This window comes from Myotis daubentonii, chromosome X, assembly GCF_963259705.1.
Source record: "Myotis daubentonii chromosome X, mMyoDau2.1, whole genome shotgun sequence".
Classification (NCBI taxonomy): Eukaryota; Metazoa; Chordata; class Mammalia; order Chiroptera; family Vespertilionidae; genus Myotis; species Myotis daubentonii.
In genome coordinates this window covers 862,899-879,523 of record NC_081861.1, presented here as the reverse complement: position 1 = coordinate 879,523, position 16,625 = coordinate 862,899, and the positions used below count along the sequence as shown (strand labels likewise).

General features: G+C 45.2%; 1 protein-coding gene across 8 annotated transcripts in view; it reads right to left on the bottom strand.

The window, feature by feature from the left end:
- The window catches only part of LOC132223847 (probable ubiquitin carboxyl-terminal hydrolase FAF-X), a 71,885-nt gene extending 57,516 nt beyond the window's left edge, over window positions 1–14,369 (bottom strand). For 5 of the 8 annotated variants that reach the window (XM_059678883.1, XM_059678884.1, XM_059678886.1 and 2 more), the window contains exon 1: window positions 13,753–14,368. The gene's annotated coding sequence lies outside the window, so the exon portion shown is untranslated. Of the gene's footprint in view, window positions 1–13,752 lie in introns of all 8 variants that reach the window. The other 3 variants (XM_059678881.1, XM_059678882.1, XM_059678889.1) reach the window with 1 other exon arrangement.
- Between the last annotated feature and the right edge of the window lie 2,256 nt (window positions 14,370–16,625).

Here is a 16,625-nt window from a genome sequence, read left to right as displayed (position 1 = left end):
ATGATAAACTATACACAAATGCAAGTCAAGGCAATGAAAAAACAACCCACAGAATGGGAGAAACAAATTCTAAGTCATGAATCTAATAAGGGACTTGTATCTGAAACATAAAAGAATTCTTACAACTCTAATAAAAAGACAATCCAATTTAAAAATAGGCAAAGAATACGAAGAGGCATTTCTCCAAAGATACAGAAATGGGCCAAAAGCACACGAAAAGATGCTCACGATCATTAATTAGCCTTAGGGAAACGCAAATCCAACAGCTACAATGAGATCCGTAGTGCATAGAGGGTTTGGGATATAATTGGTGGTTTCAGGTGTCTGGGGGTGTATCCCCTGTGGATAAGGGGGGGATACTGTATGTCAGTAATGACATGAAATTGAGTGGGTCCAATCACAATGAAGAGACAGGCTGGAATTGAAGAAGGAAGATCCAATCACATAATGTCAACAGGAGACAGATTTTGGAGCCAAGGATACAAATTGGTTGAAAAATAAGCATCATGCGAAACAGCAACCATAAGAAAGCCAGAGTGGCTATTCATTTAGAAAAGTAAAATTGACTGTAGACAAAAGGACTGCTCAAGATAAAGAGGAATAGTCTACGATAAAAGGGCCCATTTATCAGGAGATAGAACAATTATAAGTATATAGGCGCAACATAACAGAGCCTTAAAATATATGAAAAGAAATAGACAATTCAACAATAACTAAAGACTACAATGTCCCACTTTTCTAATGGATAGAACTAAGCAAAAGATTAACAAGAAATGGGACTACAAACTAAAATGTTTCTGCACAGCAACGGCAACAAAATGAAAAGGCAACTTAACTGGAGAAAATATTTACAGATCATATATCTGATAAGGGGCTAATGAACTCATACAACTTAACAGCAAAAAATAAAAGAGAAATCTTAAATTTGCAACAACATGGATGGACCATGAAGGCATTAAGTGAAATAAGTCCACCAGAAAAAGAAATACTGTAAGATCTCACTTATATATGGAATCTAAAATGAAAACATAAAACCCCAAGCTCATGGTATAGAGAGAAAAGATTGGTGATTGCCTCATGGACAAATGGGCAAAGGTGGTCAAAAGGTACAAATTTCCAGTTATAAAATAAGTCAGTCATAGGATGTAATGTACAGCCTGGTGACTATATATATATGGCTAATATGCAAAGTGTCCCCGTGGGAGTTCGATCACTCACTATGACATGTGCTGACCACCAGGGGGCGGCAGGGAATGAAGGAAGGCCCTGGCTGGCTGGTGGAAGGTCCCGATCAGCCCTGATCACCGATCAGCCCTGATCACCGGCCAGGCCTAGGGACCTTACCCAGCACCAATTTCATACATCAAGCCTCTAGTAGTTAATAGTATTGTCTGACATATTTCAAAGTAGCTAGGAAGCCCTGGCCCATGTGGCTCAGTTGGTTGAGCATCGTCCCGTGCACCAAAAGGTCACTGGTTCAATTCCAGGTCAGGGCACATACCCAGGTTGTGGGTTTGATCCCTGGTCGCAGTGCATATAGGAGGCAACCCATCAATGTGTCTGTGTCTCTCTCTCTCTCTCTCTCTGAAATCAATAAAAACATGGGGGAAGAAAGTAGTTAGGAAAATGGACCTTGAAAGTTCTCATTACAAGAAAAATAATTTTTAACAATATATAATAATGGATTTTAACTGTACTCATGGTGCTGATCATTCTGCAATATATATGAATATCAAATCATTACATTGTACACCTGAAACTAATAATGCTGTCAATTACACCTCAATTACAAACTAAAAACAAGAGATTTTAACACTTAGAACACTCTACTGAAGAGCAGAACATATACATTCCGAGTGCACAAGGACAAATCACGTGTACTAATGTTTAATATAAAAATGCAAACAAAACACTAGTTTTTAAAAGAAAACACTTGAGCACAAAAACAACAACGAAGAGATACTGCAAGGAAAAGGAAACAGGTGCACAAAGACTATTAAAATTTGGAAATTAAATGCTCCAAATGTAGAATTTCGACATGCCATCTCCCCCTGAACATTTTCGGTCACAGCATTGTGAAGCCCACGAAGTCAGCAGGGAGATCTTCCCTCCTGGGAATCAAAGTTTACTTCCCTTGTCACTAATACCCACCTATTATTGTTATAGTTCTGCCCCTGAACAGAAAGTTAATAATCACAACTTTCTACACTATAATCCTTTAAAGCACCTAGCTTTATAGTGTATATACACCTGGATTGCTTTTCAAGAGGAAGCTATACCCTTTAAACATTCATTCATCAAATCCTTCTGAACGGTGAGGTCCCAGCAAGTTTCAGTCCCTAAAACAAATCAACCTAATAAGTGAGCAATGGTGACTTAAAACATTTGACACAATCACATACCAAATGCCACAGAAGATATGCTTACTCATCAGTTTCCTCCTTGTAAAATGACAGAACAACGAAGTTATCCATTAATAGTTCTTACCAATCTTTATCACAATTAGTTCACTTATAGACGTCACCAATCCAATCATGAAATGCTGATCCAATACACTGAAAACAAAGACCTCATTTCATTTAGAGTCAACATTTATGCAAGACAGATGATCAATAATCACCATTTCCAATGTGCTTCCAAGGGGGTCCTCTTTTTACCCAATTCTCCAGTTAGATTAAGTCACAAATGTAAAGACTTTGAAGAGGTTTGAAACCAAAGAATTGGAAATTCCTTTTAGTCAATGAGATTATCTTCAGGATATTAAATGTTACATATAATAATTTAAAAATAACAGCCTTGAGATACAATTCACTTACCATATGAATCACCCATAATGTGTACAATTCACTTGATTGTACTTTATTCAGAGTTGTACAATTAGCACAATCCATTTTAGAACATTTTCATCAGCCCAAAAAGCAACCCCATATCCATTAGCATCAATCACGCCCCAGTCCCTCCTCCCTCACTCCAGTCCTAATTTAACCTCGTTTTTCTCTTTAGAGACTTGTCTATTCTGGACATTTCCTATAAATGGCGTCATATAATATGGAATCTTTTGTGACTGGCTTCTTTCACCTAGCATCATTATTTGTGAGGTCCATGCAAGTTGCAGCATTTCTTTTTATTGTCATAAAGTATTCCCTTGTATGGTACACATTTTTATGCATTCATTAGTTGGACATTTGCATAGATCTTTGTGAGTTAGTGTTTTCGTTTTCTTCAAATAAATACCCAGAAGTGGAATTACTGAATCATATGGTAGTTCTACTTTTAATTTGTTGAGAAACCTCCATAGTGTTTTCCATAGTGGCTGCACCAATTTACATTTCCGCCAACAAGGGATCCTTTTTCTCCAAATCCTTGTTGTCTTCCTGGTTTACATCTGAAGGCTGTTTTTCAGTCTTAAGTATTGAATCTCTCAAGAGAAAAGATCTTTCCAGACATATTCTAAAACCAAAGTTTTTTAATTAACAGGATGTTTAATCTCCCTTGTTACTAAATAAAGGTCTTTTTTTTTTTTTTTAAAAATCTGATGTGGGAAGAAATTGATCATCATAAGGAAGACAACCATTTTTTACTGATTTTAAGAGAGGGAGGGAGAAGGAGAAAGATGGAAACATCGATTGGCTGCCTCCTGCACTGCCCCTACTGGGGATGGAGCCCACAACCCTGGCATGTGCCCTGACTGGGAATCGAACATGGGATGACACTCAATCCACTGAGCCATACCGGCTGGGTGATTAAGTTCATTTTTAAAAATACCTTCTTTCAAAAAATTCACTCAACTAGTGATTTTGTGCTACAAGGCTTAAAGCTGTCTGCTGGTCAAACTTAAAATTTTATAGGTAAGCAAGAGGTAAGTATCAGTAAGACCAATAAACATATTAAAAGATTATGAACTTCTACAGGCAAATGCACATTTAAGCCACAATTAGAAATTCTTAAATCTCCATCAAAATGGCTAAAGTTAAAAGGACTAACAATGAGAAGTGATGATGAGGAAGAGTAACCTGAGTGACACTGCTGGTGGGATTCTAAATTGGGACAACCAGTGCCTTGGGAAATCTAGTATCTATTAAAGCTAAATACTCATATACCCTATAACCCAGCAATTCCACTTCTGCGTGCATAGCAAAGACCACCATCGACAGACATGGACTAAAATAATCATGGTCACACTTTTTAAAATTGGTAAAAACACTAAAAATCCAAATGTCTATAACAATAAAATGGAGACGTAAGCCATGGCATATTTCATTCAATGACTACACAGTAATGCAAAAGAAAAAAAATAATCAAGCATATGTCAGGTAAAAGAAGCGAGACTCAAAGGTGCATACGGTTATTCCTTTTATATAAAGTTCTTAAATGGGCATAACTAACTCACTGAAAGATGGTCAGAATACTGGGGGGTGGTTTTCTTTTTGGGGGTGGGGGGAGGAGGTGTGAGGGAGCCTTCCGGGGTGCTAGAGATTGTCTATGTTGATCTGAATGGTAGTTCTGCAGACATTTGTAAAAAGTTATCAAACTACACATTTCAAATTTGCAGACTTGCTGTATGCAAGTTATATCTCAATTAAAAAGTAAAAATTCATAGTAAAGATGAAAACCGTTTTCATGATAATAAGGCGGGATTTGCCAATTTCCCGGCCATTCTCCCTCAGGTGTACAGCGGAGTTCTTCCCGAGGCAGCATGTAATTATGTGACAACAGATTGAAGGCAGAAGCAGAGAGAGAATCCAGCTGTCTTCGATTAAGCCAGATATGCAAATTTGCAAACATGTAAAACAGCAACGCTCTTCTCACTAATTCCTGTTTGGGGAAAGTTCTTTTCCATAAAAGCATTATTTACATTAACATGCAATGATCTTTGTTTTGAGTGCATACATAAATGTTTTAAATGTCTGCTTTAGGTTCTAATGTAGTAAATATCATGGGCTAGAACCCCACACAAACAAAAGCTCTTCAACTTAAAAGATGAATGTTGTTTTTTTAAAAAAAAACAACACCAAAAACGGAAGGCAGAGCATCTTTCCATGATTCTCCTTTCACTGACATGATTCTCCTTCTCATGATGCACCGAGACAATCCTCAAGCAGAGGCGAACGTTTATATTGGTCAGACAATGACCTCCACCATCAGGCAAGGAACACACCTGCAGGTGCTACACTAGGTTCCTCCCCCAACCCTCAGTCTGGACCCACAACCCCCCTCCAGCTCCAAGTCAAGAAGAATTCAAGAATTTTGAATAATTGATTAATATCTCTAAAGGACACAGTAAACAGCTATATACATACTAATTAAAGATGAGTTTTTAGGTTTTTTCCCAATTCTCAAGTCAGAGCACAGGAAAGTATTATAAACCCTCTACTTATACCTCACCTTTTATATATATCTATAAGGTTTATTACACATTTGCCATACTTAATTCCGTTTCATTCTAATTATTTCATTGAGCACTGAACAAAGTCAACCAACACGAGCAGTGAGCACAACCTAACCCCGCAAGGTTACATACAGGTTCATATCCTGATCATTCCCTGTCACAAGGACACCGCTGAGACCTCCAGACAGGCCCTTTTGTTTTCCAATTATTTTTATAAAAGAGCAAAATGCATCTAACCTGCAAATGCACACACAAGACACCACGCAGCTGCTGGCACAGAGCTGTTCTCAAGCAGGCAGTACCGCTTGCAAGACAAAGAAACATCTCTATCAGCCAATAGGCAGAAGCTGGGACCTTACTTAAGGTGACGACTAGGTAACGTTTTAAAATGGGAAAAGGCAGAGAAACAGGAAGCAGAGCCCATTACCCAGTTCTTGTAAGAGGCCCTCACTCTCCACATGCATGACTGTAGCATGCACTGCAATCTCATGTCCCAGGCCAGCACACACAAAGGGAGGTGACCAAGACCTGAACCACGAAAATAACCATTATTAGAAAACAGAGATAGCTTAAAAACACACAACCGCCCCCCCCCCAAACCCCACATTTATTCAAAGAAGCCTGGGGCTGTTAGTTTATGTGCATAATCCTGTAAAGCTCAGTAGCCACTGAAGAGGAAAAGCAACAGAAACATAAAATGGACCAGGCCGAAGAGCAATTAAATTATGTTCAAGATGTTACTGGCACAGGCAAACAACCAGGCCACTCTAAAAGGAATATTAGGAGAGTCGCAGAAATGGGAAAGCATGGGGAGTGTATGGAGAATTGGGAGGCAAGTAAATGGAGGATAGGGAGATGGGACAAAAATAGCAGGAAATTCCGTTGGAAAATTATATTAAAGTCAACCTCATGACGACAGTTTTGAGCAGTATTTACAAAAGCACTATCTTAAAAAGGAGCTGGGGTCCTAGCTGGTTTGGCTCAGTGGATAGAGTGTCAGCCTTCGGACTGAAGGGTCCTGGGTTCGATTCCGGTCAAGGACACAGGCCCGGATTGTGGGCTCGATCCCCAGTGTGGGGCGTGCAGGAGGCAGCTGATCCATGATTCTCTTTCATCATTGATGTCTCTCTCCCGCTCCCTTCTTCTCTGAAATCAACAACAATATGTATGTTTTTTTAAAAAAGGAGCTGGGAAGGAGGAACATGAAAACCGCTCCCCAGGCAGGTGAACAAATGCACACACTCGGGTCCCGAGGTAGAAGTGGAGGCAGGACATGACTTAGTAAATTCATCATGTAACTGCTGAGAACCTTTTATTCAACACATATCTGTAATATGGTTGTTTCAACACAATGAAATTATCAGAGGTAGGGTTTGTGTTTGCCCCCCCGCCCCCCTTACATTCCCCAAACTTTTTCTTGGGGGGGGGGTTAACATTACAGATCAGTGTCTGGTTCATTTCAGCTCCTTCACTGCCAGTGTCTGTGATGACCAAGGTACTCAGGCATCTGCTGCACTGGACGGTAAACTTCACATTGTCCATATTTTTCTCCATCTTGACAGATGTGGCATCGTTTCACCTGGCCGTGTGCAGGGCCCTTGATTTCCTCAATTTTGTGAGGCTACAAGGTGCAGAGAGCTCGAAACCGGCTCAGCTTTTTAACAGAATATACTGACTTCATAATCAGATAAAAGTTATAAAGTATAGAACTTTAGGCAGCTTTCCAGCAAATAAACTGGTTTAAGTACTTAAAAGTAAGCTTTAGTGTGCTCTGAAAACTTTATACAGAACACTATCCCTGAAGACATGAAAATAATAAACTATTTTGATAACGCATCGTTCCAATTGAGCTTTCCTTTAACATGAGTATCAAACACCACGATGTTCTCTTAGACTCTAAGTGCAATGCCCTAAATATTTATGATCCGGCCCTTTAGAGGAAGTTTGCTGAGGTGTTATCAAGGAGAGCAACCAATCCTTTCTCCACTACCTTAATCAGAGACAGAACACCATCAGGTAAAAGAACATGGGTCTAACGCCACACAGTCATTTCCATGCTCTCTGGGGTCCAAGTGGATTGAGCGCACTTACAAGAAATTCTAAGTAACCAGCAACCTAAACTCACACCCCCCAATAACCACCACAGTCAATAGGAGGGAAATGGGAAAAACAGGAAAGAAGTCAAAGACTCCTTATTCTTCCTAATTTTTTCTCTCTTCCCACTCCACAGGCTTCGTGGCTGAGGATGGGACCCAAAACTACCAACTCAAAATCATCCCAGTAAAAAAAATTCCTTTGATGATGGTTGGTCCATATGAGTCTAAAGCGACCCATGCTTACATGATTGATCAGTTACAGGAAGGAGAACTGAAAGGGGGTCATGATGTGATGACACATCCATTTCATAGGAGCAGTTCAAGTTACTGGAGGTCAAATATTCCTCCAGATTTTGCCATTCGGGCAAACAGTTATTGTAAACAATGTAATACTACGTGCTCTCTATAACACACAAAGATAAAGGACAGACTCCCTGACTTTATGATTCATTATCAACTAGGGAGAGACTTCAGTGTAAATTTTATGAGAGTGACTACAAAGGTAATGGGATTTAAAGAATCCACTAATTAATGTGACTCGTTACATCTGGAAACAGCTCCATGTACCTCAGTCGAGTTCCTTTACCTCTTTGAGCCACGTTCCTTATCTGAAAACCAGAGTTTGACTAGAGCTAAGACTCCTTTCAGAGCTGCTCATCATAAAAGGATTATTAGGTCAAGTTTAACTCCAAGCAATAAAGAGAATTGGGGAGGGGGGGGTGAGGAGAGAAATCAGACCAAGAATATGGTGGACTGTTTATCTAACAGAATATTATCAACTGCCTTATGTGCCAGGAACTTTCTAGGTGCTAGGGATGTATCGGCAGACTTAGGATCTTGAGTCTGACCAACTGGGTGCCACCAACCTAAAAGAATTTGGAGGGCAAAATTAATCATCTAAGAAAAATCAAACAAAAAGAAAGACACAGTATGGAGGTAACTTACAGAGCATCAATACGGGAAAGAAATGGCAGGAGGAAGGGGTGACGCCAGAGCATATCATTCCAGACTCCTAAAGCCAGCATGCAAGCATTTGGAGAGAATCCACTTCTGCTGTGCATGGCATCTGGGCTCAGTGGAGAAGACTGGGGCTCAGAATGAAATTCTATTTAACTTATTTAAAGAAACTGAAAGGTAAAAGGAAAATTCCATTGGCTTATATCCCAACTAGATAGACGTCGAATACAGTAACTTAATTCAGTCTCCTAGGATGCACAATAATGAATGACAAAATTAGTTAGGACAACTTTTGAGATCAGCTAGTCCAATGTCCCCCCCTCCCAATTTCATACAAAATAAGATTCTAGACAATAGTAATTTCTAGCCCAATTAATGTGTTGAATAGATAAAAAGGAAACTAATGCCTTAACAGATATGTCAGTATCAGAGCTGGAACCATAACTCTAAGTAAGAGGTGATTAACAAATACATTTTATGTGTGTGTATGTGCATAAAATCCTAAGTGCTATCCGGGTCTCTTCCCATGACTCACCCGGGTCTGAAGCTCTCACAGTGTCTGTGCCTGGAACTGTTAGCAGTGTGACTGACAAAACTAACTCAAGCAAGAATATTACTGTCTAATGGTAGGGCACAATCTCAGCCTCAGATCTCCCCTTTCCCCAAAATGAATTGCAAAAAGAACCAGAAACCCCTAACCGCGTATCAGAATCATCTTTTGAGGTTTTGTATTTGTAATACATTTTTATTGGGTTTTTCTTAAGAGGGGGAGGGAGGGAGAGGGGAGTAACATCTATTGGTTGCCTCCCGCACGTGCCCAACCCAGGATGGAACAGGAAACCTGGGTAGGTGCCCTGACCTTCTGGTGCAAGGGATGCCATTCCAGCCAACTGAGCAGAGCCACACCGGCTGGGCCAATACTTTTTTTTTAAGCTCCACAGGTGATTCTGATACACAGTGAGGTGGGAAAATCGTTGTGAAAATAAGATTGAGAGAAAAGATTGGAAACTCATTTGCTGTGGAATACGTGTATAGTGGATGGGTGTTCACTGAAGCTCACAAGACAAGCACAGCACATTTAAAGAATAAACATAAGATAGCTCATCTTAACGGTATATCTTTTCACACCTTATTCCTTAAAAGTATATTACATCGGCCATTGTTATTGAATAGCAATAACTGAGTGATAATCCAAACTCCAATATATACATAACAGAAGATTCATTAAGTCTATTTTCCTTATGATAGACTTTATAGCATAGAAAATAAGACTATAGTAATCGTTACTTTAACAGAAAGATCGGACAAATCACGTGCCACATTAAGAATGCTCAGAGATTCTATGTTAGCAGGCTTTCCTCTCTTCTCTCCATACAGAATTTAGCACAATGGCGAGACCAAAGGAATTAAAAGAAACAATAAAGTGTTATCACTATTTCATTCATTCCATAAAATTATCAGCCAAAACTATAAAAATGCAAAATAAAGCCCTTAGTTTAAAAAAGCTTTTGTAAAATGTAGAGAGTAAACAAGGCTAAATAAAACTTCGAATTCTCAAATTGAACACAGATGCTCACATGATACTAAATGTTCACTTGTGAGCTGATTTAAATAAATTACTGGGAGACAATGCCTCCATTTTGCATCTTTTAAGAAAGGGGGTGGGGGTAAGAGATCAACCAAAGGACTTGTATGGACACAGACACTGGGGGGGGGGGGGCGGGGGGCGCGAGGGCCTGTGGTGGGGGGTGGGGGTGGCCGGGGAGAGGTCAATGGGGGAAAAGGAGACATATGTACTACTATATATAATGCTTTAAACAATAAAGAATTAAATAAAAAAAGTTAAAAGTTGCCTAACGTCATTTTAATAGTAAACACACCCATCAACTAAACTATCAACCTGAACGTGTTGGGAGACACGTGGAAGGGAAAGAACATACTTGCCTCAGAGCTTTAGCATATCCCTGGACCAACCAAGGTATTTCCCAAATTGCAGATTATTGTCATATTTAAAATTTTTAATCTAAAGTTACTCCAGTATAGAAAACCCAAAAGTTCTAAGTGTTTTTTTTTGTTTTTTGTTTTTTTTTTTAAAAACCCACAGTGATCAGCGTTGTTTCACTAATGTGACGCAGTAGCGGAAGCACCACTGGTTGCGCCTGCCGGGCCTCAGTCCCTCATCTGTATAATGGAGAGAATACTCTCTCTGGAAGGTAGGAAGTGGGAAATGGTTTACGTAGTGCTGGCACTTTTCAATGCTTAATAAATTACAATTATGCTGATAACTGAGAACAGTTGAGAAAAAACCAAATTGATCTGATTTATCCACTTGAAAGTTCAGTAAGAACATACTCACAGCAGTAACGCGGTGGTCTGCAAGCCCGGCTGCATCTGAGATGTCACCCTCCAGTGCTTTCAACAAAGAGCTTTGCCCCGACCCCATATCAGAACAATTCTTCAGTCTCTGGGAGTGGGACCCGAGCATCTGTATTTTTTTTTTAACTCCCCCAAGTGATTCTAATGTGCAGCCAGGGGTGGGGTCTGATGCATGAAACCTTTCCCAATTACTAACATTAGACTCTGAATGTTAAAACAAGACAACTTAGCCCTAGCCGGTTTGGCTCAGTGGATGGAGGGTCCACCCTCAGATATAAGGGTCCCGGATTCGATTCCGGTCTTGATTGCAGGCTCATGCTGGAGGCAACTAGTCATCTCACATTGATGTTTCTGTCTCTCCCCATCCCTTCCAAAAAAAATCAATGGGGAAAATATCCTTGCGTGAACATTAACAACAATAAAATAAGACAACTTAGCCATAAATACAATAGCTTTTATAGCTCCTAAAAGAACCAAGTGGAAAGTAAAACCATGGTTTTCAATTTTTGAGAAAAAACAAAATCAAGATTCAAAAAACGTAACAGTAAAAGAGGGAATATAATGCAGGCTATTATAAAGCATTACATTCTTTTAGAATTAAAAATCAACAACTAGCTCAACAACCACAGCATTAGACACCCCTCGCCCCCACCAGGTAACTGTCCAAAAGCTAACCCTTTTACCACAACTCGTCAACCTGATTTAAACAAAGACTGGTTTCAATATTAAAATTCTGAATCTGAAGTGTGAAAACTTTATTAGTTTTTAAATTGTCCTTCCGAAATAATAAATGGCCTGAAAGAATGCTTCCTTGTGTCCAACTACTCAAGAACTAACAAATCCAGGATAAGTAAATTCATGGAAAACATCCACCTTCAAAAACTGCAAGAGCATTATTAATACCACATCAAAGAAAAATTATCTCTGGAGATAGCCATGCAACCTCTCATCTTCTTGAGATGTTAGAAAATGTATTTCAAAATCCTGAAAGAAAAAAGATCCAAAGTAAATCCCACTCGAGCATTCGTGATAAAACAGGAGAACTACGGAACACCAAGAGATTCCAATAATTTGATGAAAGGTAAAATGTGTCTTCCAAGTTACTTTCTGAAGAATTTAGATTTCCACATCTGAATGTTCTTGCTGTTATCTAATCCCTCCAGAAATTTTCCCTCAGAAACTACCAAGGTCAGCAAACAAAAGAACGTCAAGATAATATGTAGAGAATTACAAGTTAAAGGTTCACGCAAAAAATACATACATTTTAAAAGGAACAGGGAGCAAAAATTCGTGTAAGTTCAAATGTGTTATTTTTTTAATTAGAGAAAGCAAAATATATGAGGAACATTTTGAGTTCCCCCTTGGTACACCAATTTGAAATACTTCTGGTTTTCACTGTTATCTAAACACTGGGACAATAAAGCTTAAAGAGTTCAAGTTCTAAGACAACGTCCCAGCTTTAAAACCGAGAGGCCAAATATCAATACATTTTGTATATTTAATACACGAATCTTGAAGCTCTTGGAAGGCATTTGCTGAAAGCAAAATGGCAGCCCACTGAAATCAGCCGAGCAGGCAGAGCTGAAGGAGAGTTTGCAGGCTCTATTTTTACAAAGTTCAAGTGTACAGGTTAACAAAACCCAGCTAGTCATGGTTAACCAGTCCTTACCATATCATCACCGAGCAGATAATGAGCTCCGAGAGAGAGGGTGACGTGCCTGCAGAAAAGTTGCCTAATGGAGGCACTCCAAATTTTTCCTCCGAAGTGAAGATATACCAGCGTTATGTCGACTTCAGGGACTCAAGGGTTTTCAGGTGAAGGAAGGCCATCGAATATTCCCTCCCCGCCCCCCCGCCCCCGAAATAAAGCAAGAACCTTTAACGAACATGGACCTCGCTCGGTGGGTTTACATTCAAAGCCCGTGTGAAGACAGGCCACACACCTGTGCCAACGGAACAGCGGAAAATCCACTTTCACGTTGCAACTGCGGAGCTTTTCAAAAAGAACCTGCGCAATCTTAACCAACTTGCCTGGGAAAAGCGAGGAAACCCCCGGGCGGGTCCCAGCCGCTGCATAAAGGCACACAAATCCCCCCAAAACCCGTCGGCACCTGCTCCCACAATGAATGAAAAGGGAACCGTTGCCCGACGCCGAAGCCTCGCGTCCCCACAACCGGGAGGTTTCCTCGTTCCCGAACTCGCACCGGCTACTCTTTTGGGCAGAAACGGTTAAAAATAGCCAAGGCGGTGGGTCCGAGGGAGCCTGGGAGCGATGTCTGCATCCCGACACCGTCCGCTGGGGCCCCGGCGGCGATGACCCGGCGGCGGCCGGGGTCGCGGGGAAGCTGCGGGCTCGGGCGGGGGCAAGCGGCCGAGCCGCGGGGTTCGATGGCCAGACGGAGCCGAGGCCTAGCGCTCCGGCTCCAAATCACTCCACCTCAGTAATGGCGTTCGGTGTCAAGTGGAACAAGAATGGGGAGGAGGGCGGCCGCCCGTACGCCCGAGCGGCAGCCCCGGGCCCGGGAGCCGGGAGCCCCCCGACGCCGCGCCGGCCCCCGGGGTGCGGATGCGGAGGCTGCCCGCAGGGCCCGGAGACTCCATCCTCCCACTCGGCCCCAGACAGGACGGGAAGGGGGAGGAGGGGGAGGGACGGAGCCGTCAGCCATTTTCCCTTCCAGCCCCAAACACACACACACACACACTCACACACACGCTCCCGGGACGCCGGTCCGCGGGGAGCCCGGCCCCGCGCCCCCGCCGCGCGCTCCCGCCCCGCCGGGGCCCGGGGTGGGGGCGGCGGGGAAGCCCCCGGGGCGGCGGGGTGCCCGGCGCACACACACACCCCTCGCCCTCCTCCCCGCCGCCAAGTCCAGCTGTTGCCCCGGGAAAGCGCGCCACCCCCCGCTCCCCGCCCCGGGCGAGGCGGCCACTCACCGCACAACACGGGCGTCTGGTCTCCGGCAGCAGGACACGCGGAACCGGCAGCACCACTCGGTCCCGGGGCAAGACGGCCCCGGGGCGTCCCGGGCCCCCGGTGAGGGGACGGGCGTCGAAGTCTGAGGAGAGGCTGAGGCGACAGCTCGGGAGCCGGGACTCCGCGCTCGCAGCGCCCGCCCCGCAGCGGCGGCCGCTCCTCCTCCGCCGCCGCCGACCCTCTTCCCTTCCTCTCAGGCCGGGCTCTGCGCCCCGACGGGCTCCGGGCGGTGCGTCTGTCCTGCGTCACCTCCTCCCGCTCCTCCTCCCTCAGCGGCCGCTTCGCCGGGCTCCGCTCGCCGTCCGCGTCCGCGTCCGCGCTCCGGGCCTGCTCGCTGCGCTGCGGCTCGCCGCTCGCTCCCGGCGCCGACCGAGCCGGGCGCTGAGCCGCCGCCTCCCGCGAGGGGCGGCGCACGGGCTCCCGCGAGGCCTGCGAACTGAGAGCGGGAGGGGCTGAGCGGGGAGGCCCCGGCGCGCCGGCTGCACGGGGGCTGCGGCTCTGGCGGCGGCCACTACCTTCCGCAGCCGCGGCTGCCCGTCCTCGTCAATATGGCGGCCCCACCAAAGCAAAAAAAAAAAAAAAAAAAAAGCCACACAAAAAAAACCGCTCGGCCAGCGCAGGCGGCGGCGGCGCAGACTCCCACCCGCTCCAGAGCCGCCCAAAGCCCCCGGCCCCGCCCCCCTGCGAGCCCGCCCCCCGCAGGCCCCGCCCCTCGAGGCCCCGCCCCCGCCGCCCCCACCTACCCCGGCGATCAGCTGTTCCTCCCACTCCCTGGCCTCGAGCACCTCCCTCCGCTCCTCCTCCACCCGCCGCCCCGCAGCCTGGGAGACTGGCGCGCCGCCCCGGGAGCCCGGCCGCCAGACGCGGAGAACCCGGAAAGCGGGGGGAGGGGCGCCGAGGCGGGGAAGATTGTTCGCTCAGAGGCGCCTCGGCCGCCCCGCCCCCCTCGGGACACGGTTCCCCAGCCCCGGGCTCCCCGCGGAGCGGGGGCTGAGGTGGCCGGGGGCTGAGGTGGCCGGAGGCCGGGCGGGGAGGCCCGCGGGGACCCGGCGTACCACGCGGCAGGAGCTGGCGGCGCGGGGCCGGCAGGCCGACCAGACAGGACAGAGTTAACCGCACAAGCCGCAGCCGCGTCCCTCAGAGTTTGAGTGGGGCCGCTTGTTTTTGTTCCATTGTGAACCGTGGCTCCGCCGCCGAGTGCCCGGATGATGACGTCACCGCCCCCAGTTCCGGGATGGTGGGGGGAGGGGCGGCGGAAAGGCTCGGGCCGGAGACCACGCGCCGGGCGCTCGAAGCCGCGGGGCCTGGGGGGTTGGGGGGGTTGTCCCAGCGGCGCAGCTGACCCGCGTCACGGGGTCCGGGAGGCGGCCAGGCCCCCGAGGCGGGGACGCTGCCAGGCGGCACGGGTGCGAAGTCCCCGGCCACCTGCTCCACACCGATAGGAGGAAGGTGTGGCCATCTCCCAGGGCTGCGGGGGGGCGACGTGCCAGGGGGCGCCCTCCCACCCCCCATGAGGCAGGTGCCCCGAGGAACTCGAACGCTCGCTCTTGCAACATCAGTACCTGAAAGCACTGAGGCTTCCTCCAGCCTCGCTGACCCACTGCCCGGTGACCACAGACGCCCTCAGAACAGCCAAGGGAAACACGGTGAAGTGCGGCGGACGACAAACAAAGCGCTAGGAACCACGAAGGAGCGCGATGAGCCTCTGGCCAAATCCTCTGCACCGTTCCCTGTTGGAACCCGCAGGGGCTTCTGAGCCCACGATAAACACGATGTCACATAGACTACCGTCTGTGTTGATATTCCAGGCCCTGAGAGGGTAGCTCGGTTGATGGGAGCCTGGGCCCCACAGCCCAGGTTGTGGTTTGACCCCCGTCAGGGCACATACAAGAATCAACCAATGAATACATAAATACATGGAACAACAAGTCCATCTCCCTTCCTCACCCCCTCTCTCTAAAAAAAATCAATTAAAAAAAAAAGACTGCTATGTTGACATTCCAAAGTGGAGGTTATCAGGTTAATTTCAGATGCATGGACTGCTTGGCACTACCCCTGATGCCCGAATGCAGTTCCTAGTTCACCACAGCTTGCCTTTTGACTTAAAAATGCTGTACACACCAAACTGTATGCAAAAATCGTCGCAAAACCCCATAAAACAAATCATTATATTTGTATGGGACTGAGTTAGACTTACTTATGTTATACCTTATGTTAATTTGTAATAAAGGGTCAAAATCCAAACTAATTTGAATTAGTTTGTGTTCAACACTTCCCAATACAACAATACTAGCATCCTAAATTTTAAAACCATCTGTTTAGCCCAGCCAGTGTGGCTCAGTGGTTGAGCATCCACCTATGAACCGGGTTCATTTCCCGTCAGGGAATGTGCCTGGGTTGCAGGCTCCATCCCCCGTGTGGGGCATGCAGGAGGCGGCTGATCCATGATTCTCTCTCATCATGAATGTTTATCTCTCTCTCTCCTCCGTTCTTCTCTGAAATCAATACAAATATATTTTAAAAACATGCTAAAAACACACAGGCACATTTGTTTATACAGTATTAGACTATAGTTTTCACCACAAAATTTAATAAGGTGTCCAAGACACAAACTTCATAGCCCTAATAATTCATAGCATATTTTATCTTGTCTTTAAACTTTCCATGAATGGCTTGTCCACTAGCTTATGAGTTCCTAAAAAGCAGACACTCCCATCCATGTACACTGCAGGTTTGCTAAACGCAGGTTATTCTATTTAACCCTCAGAACCCTGTGAGGTGGCCAGTACATACACTGCTATTATTGGTTTTAAGTAAGGACGCAATAAGGGTA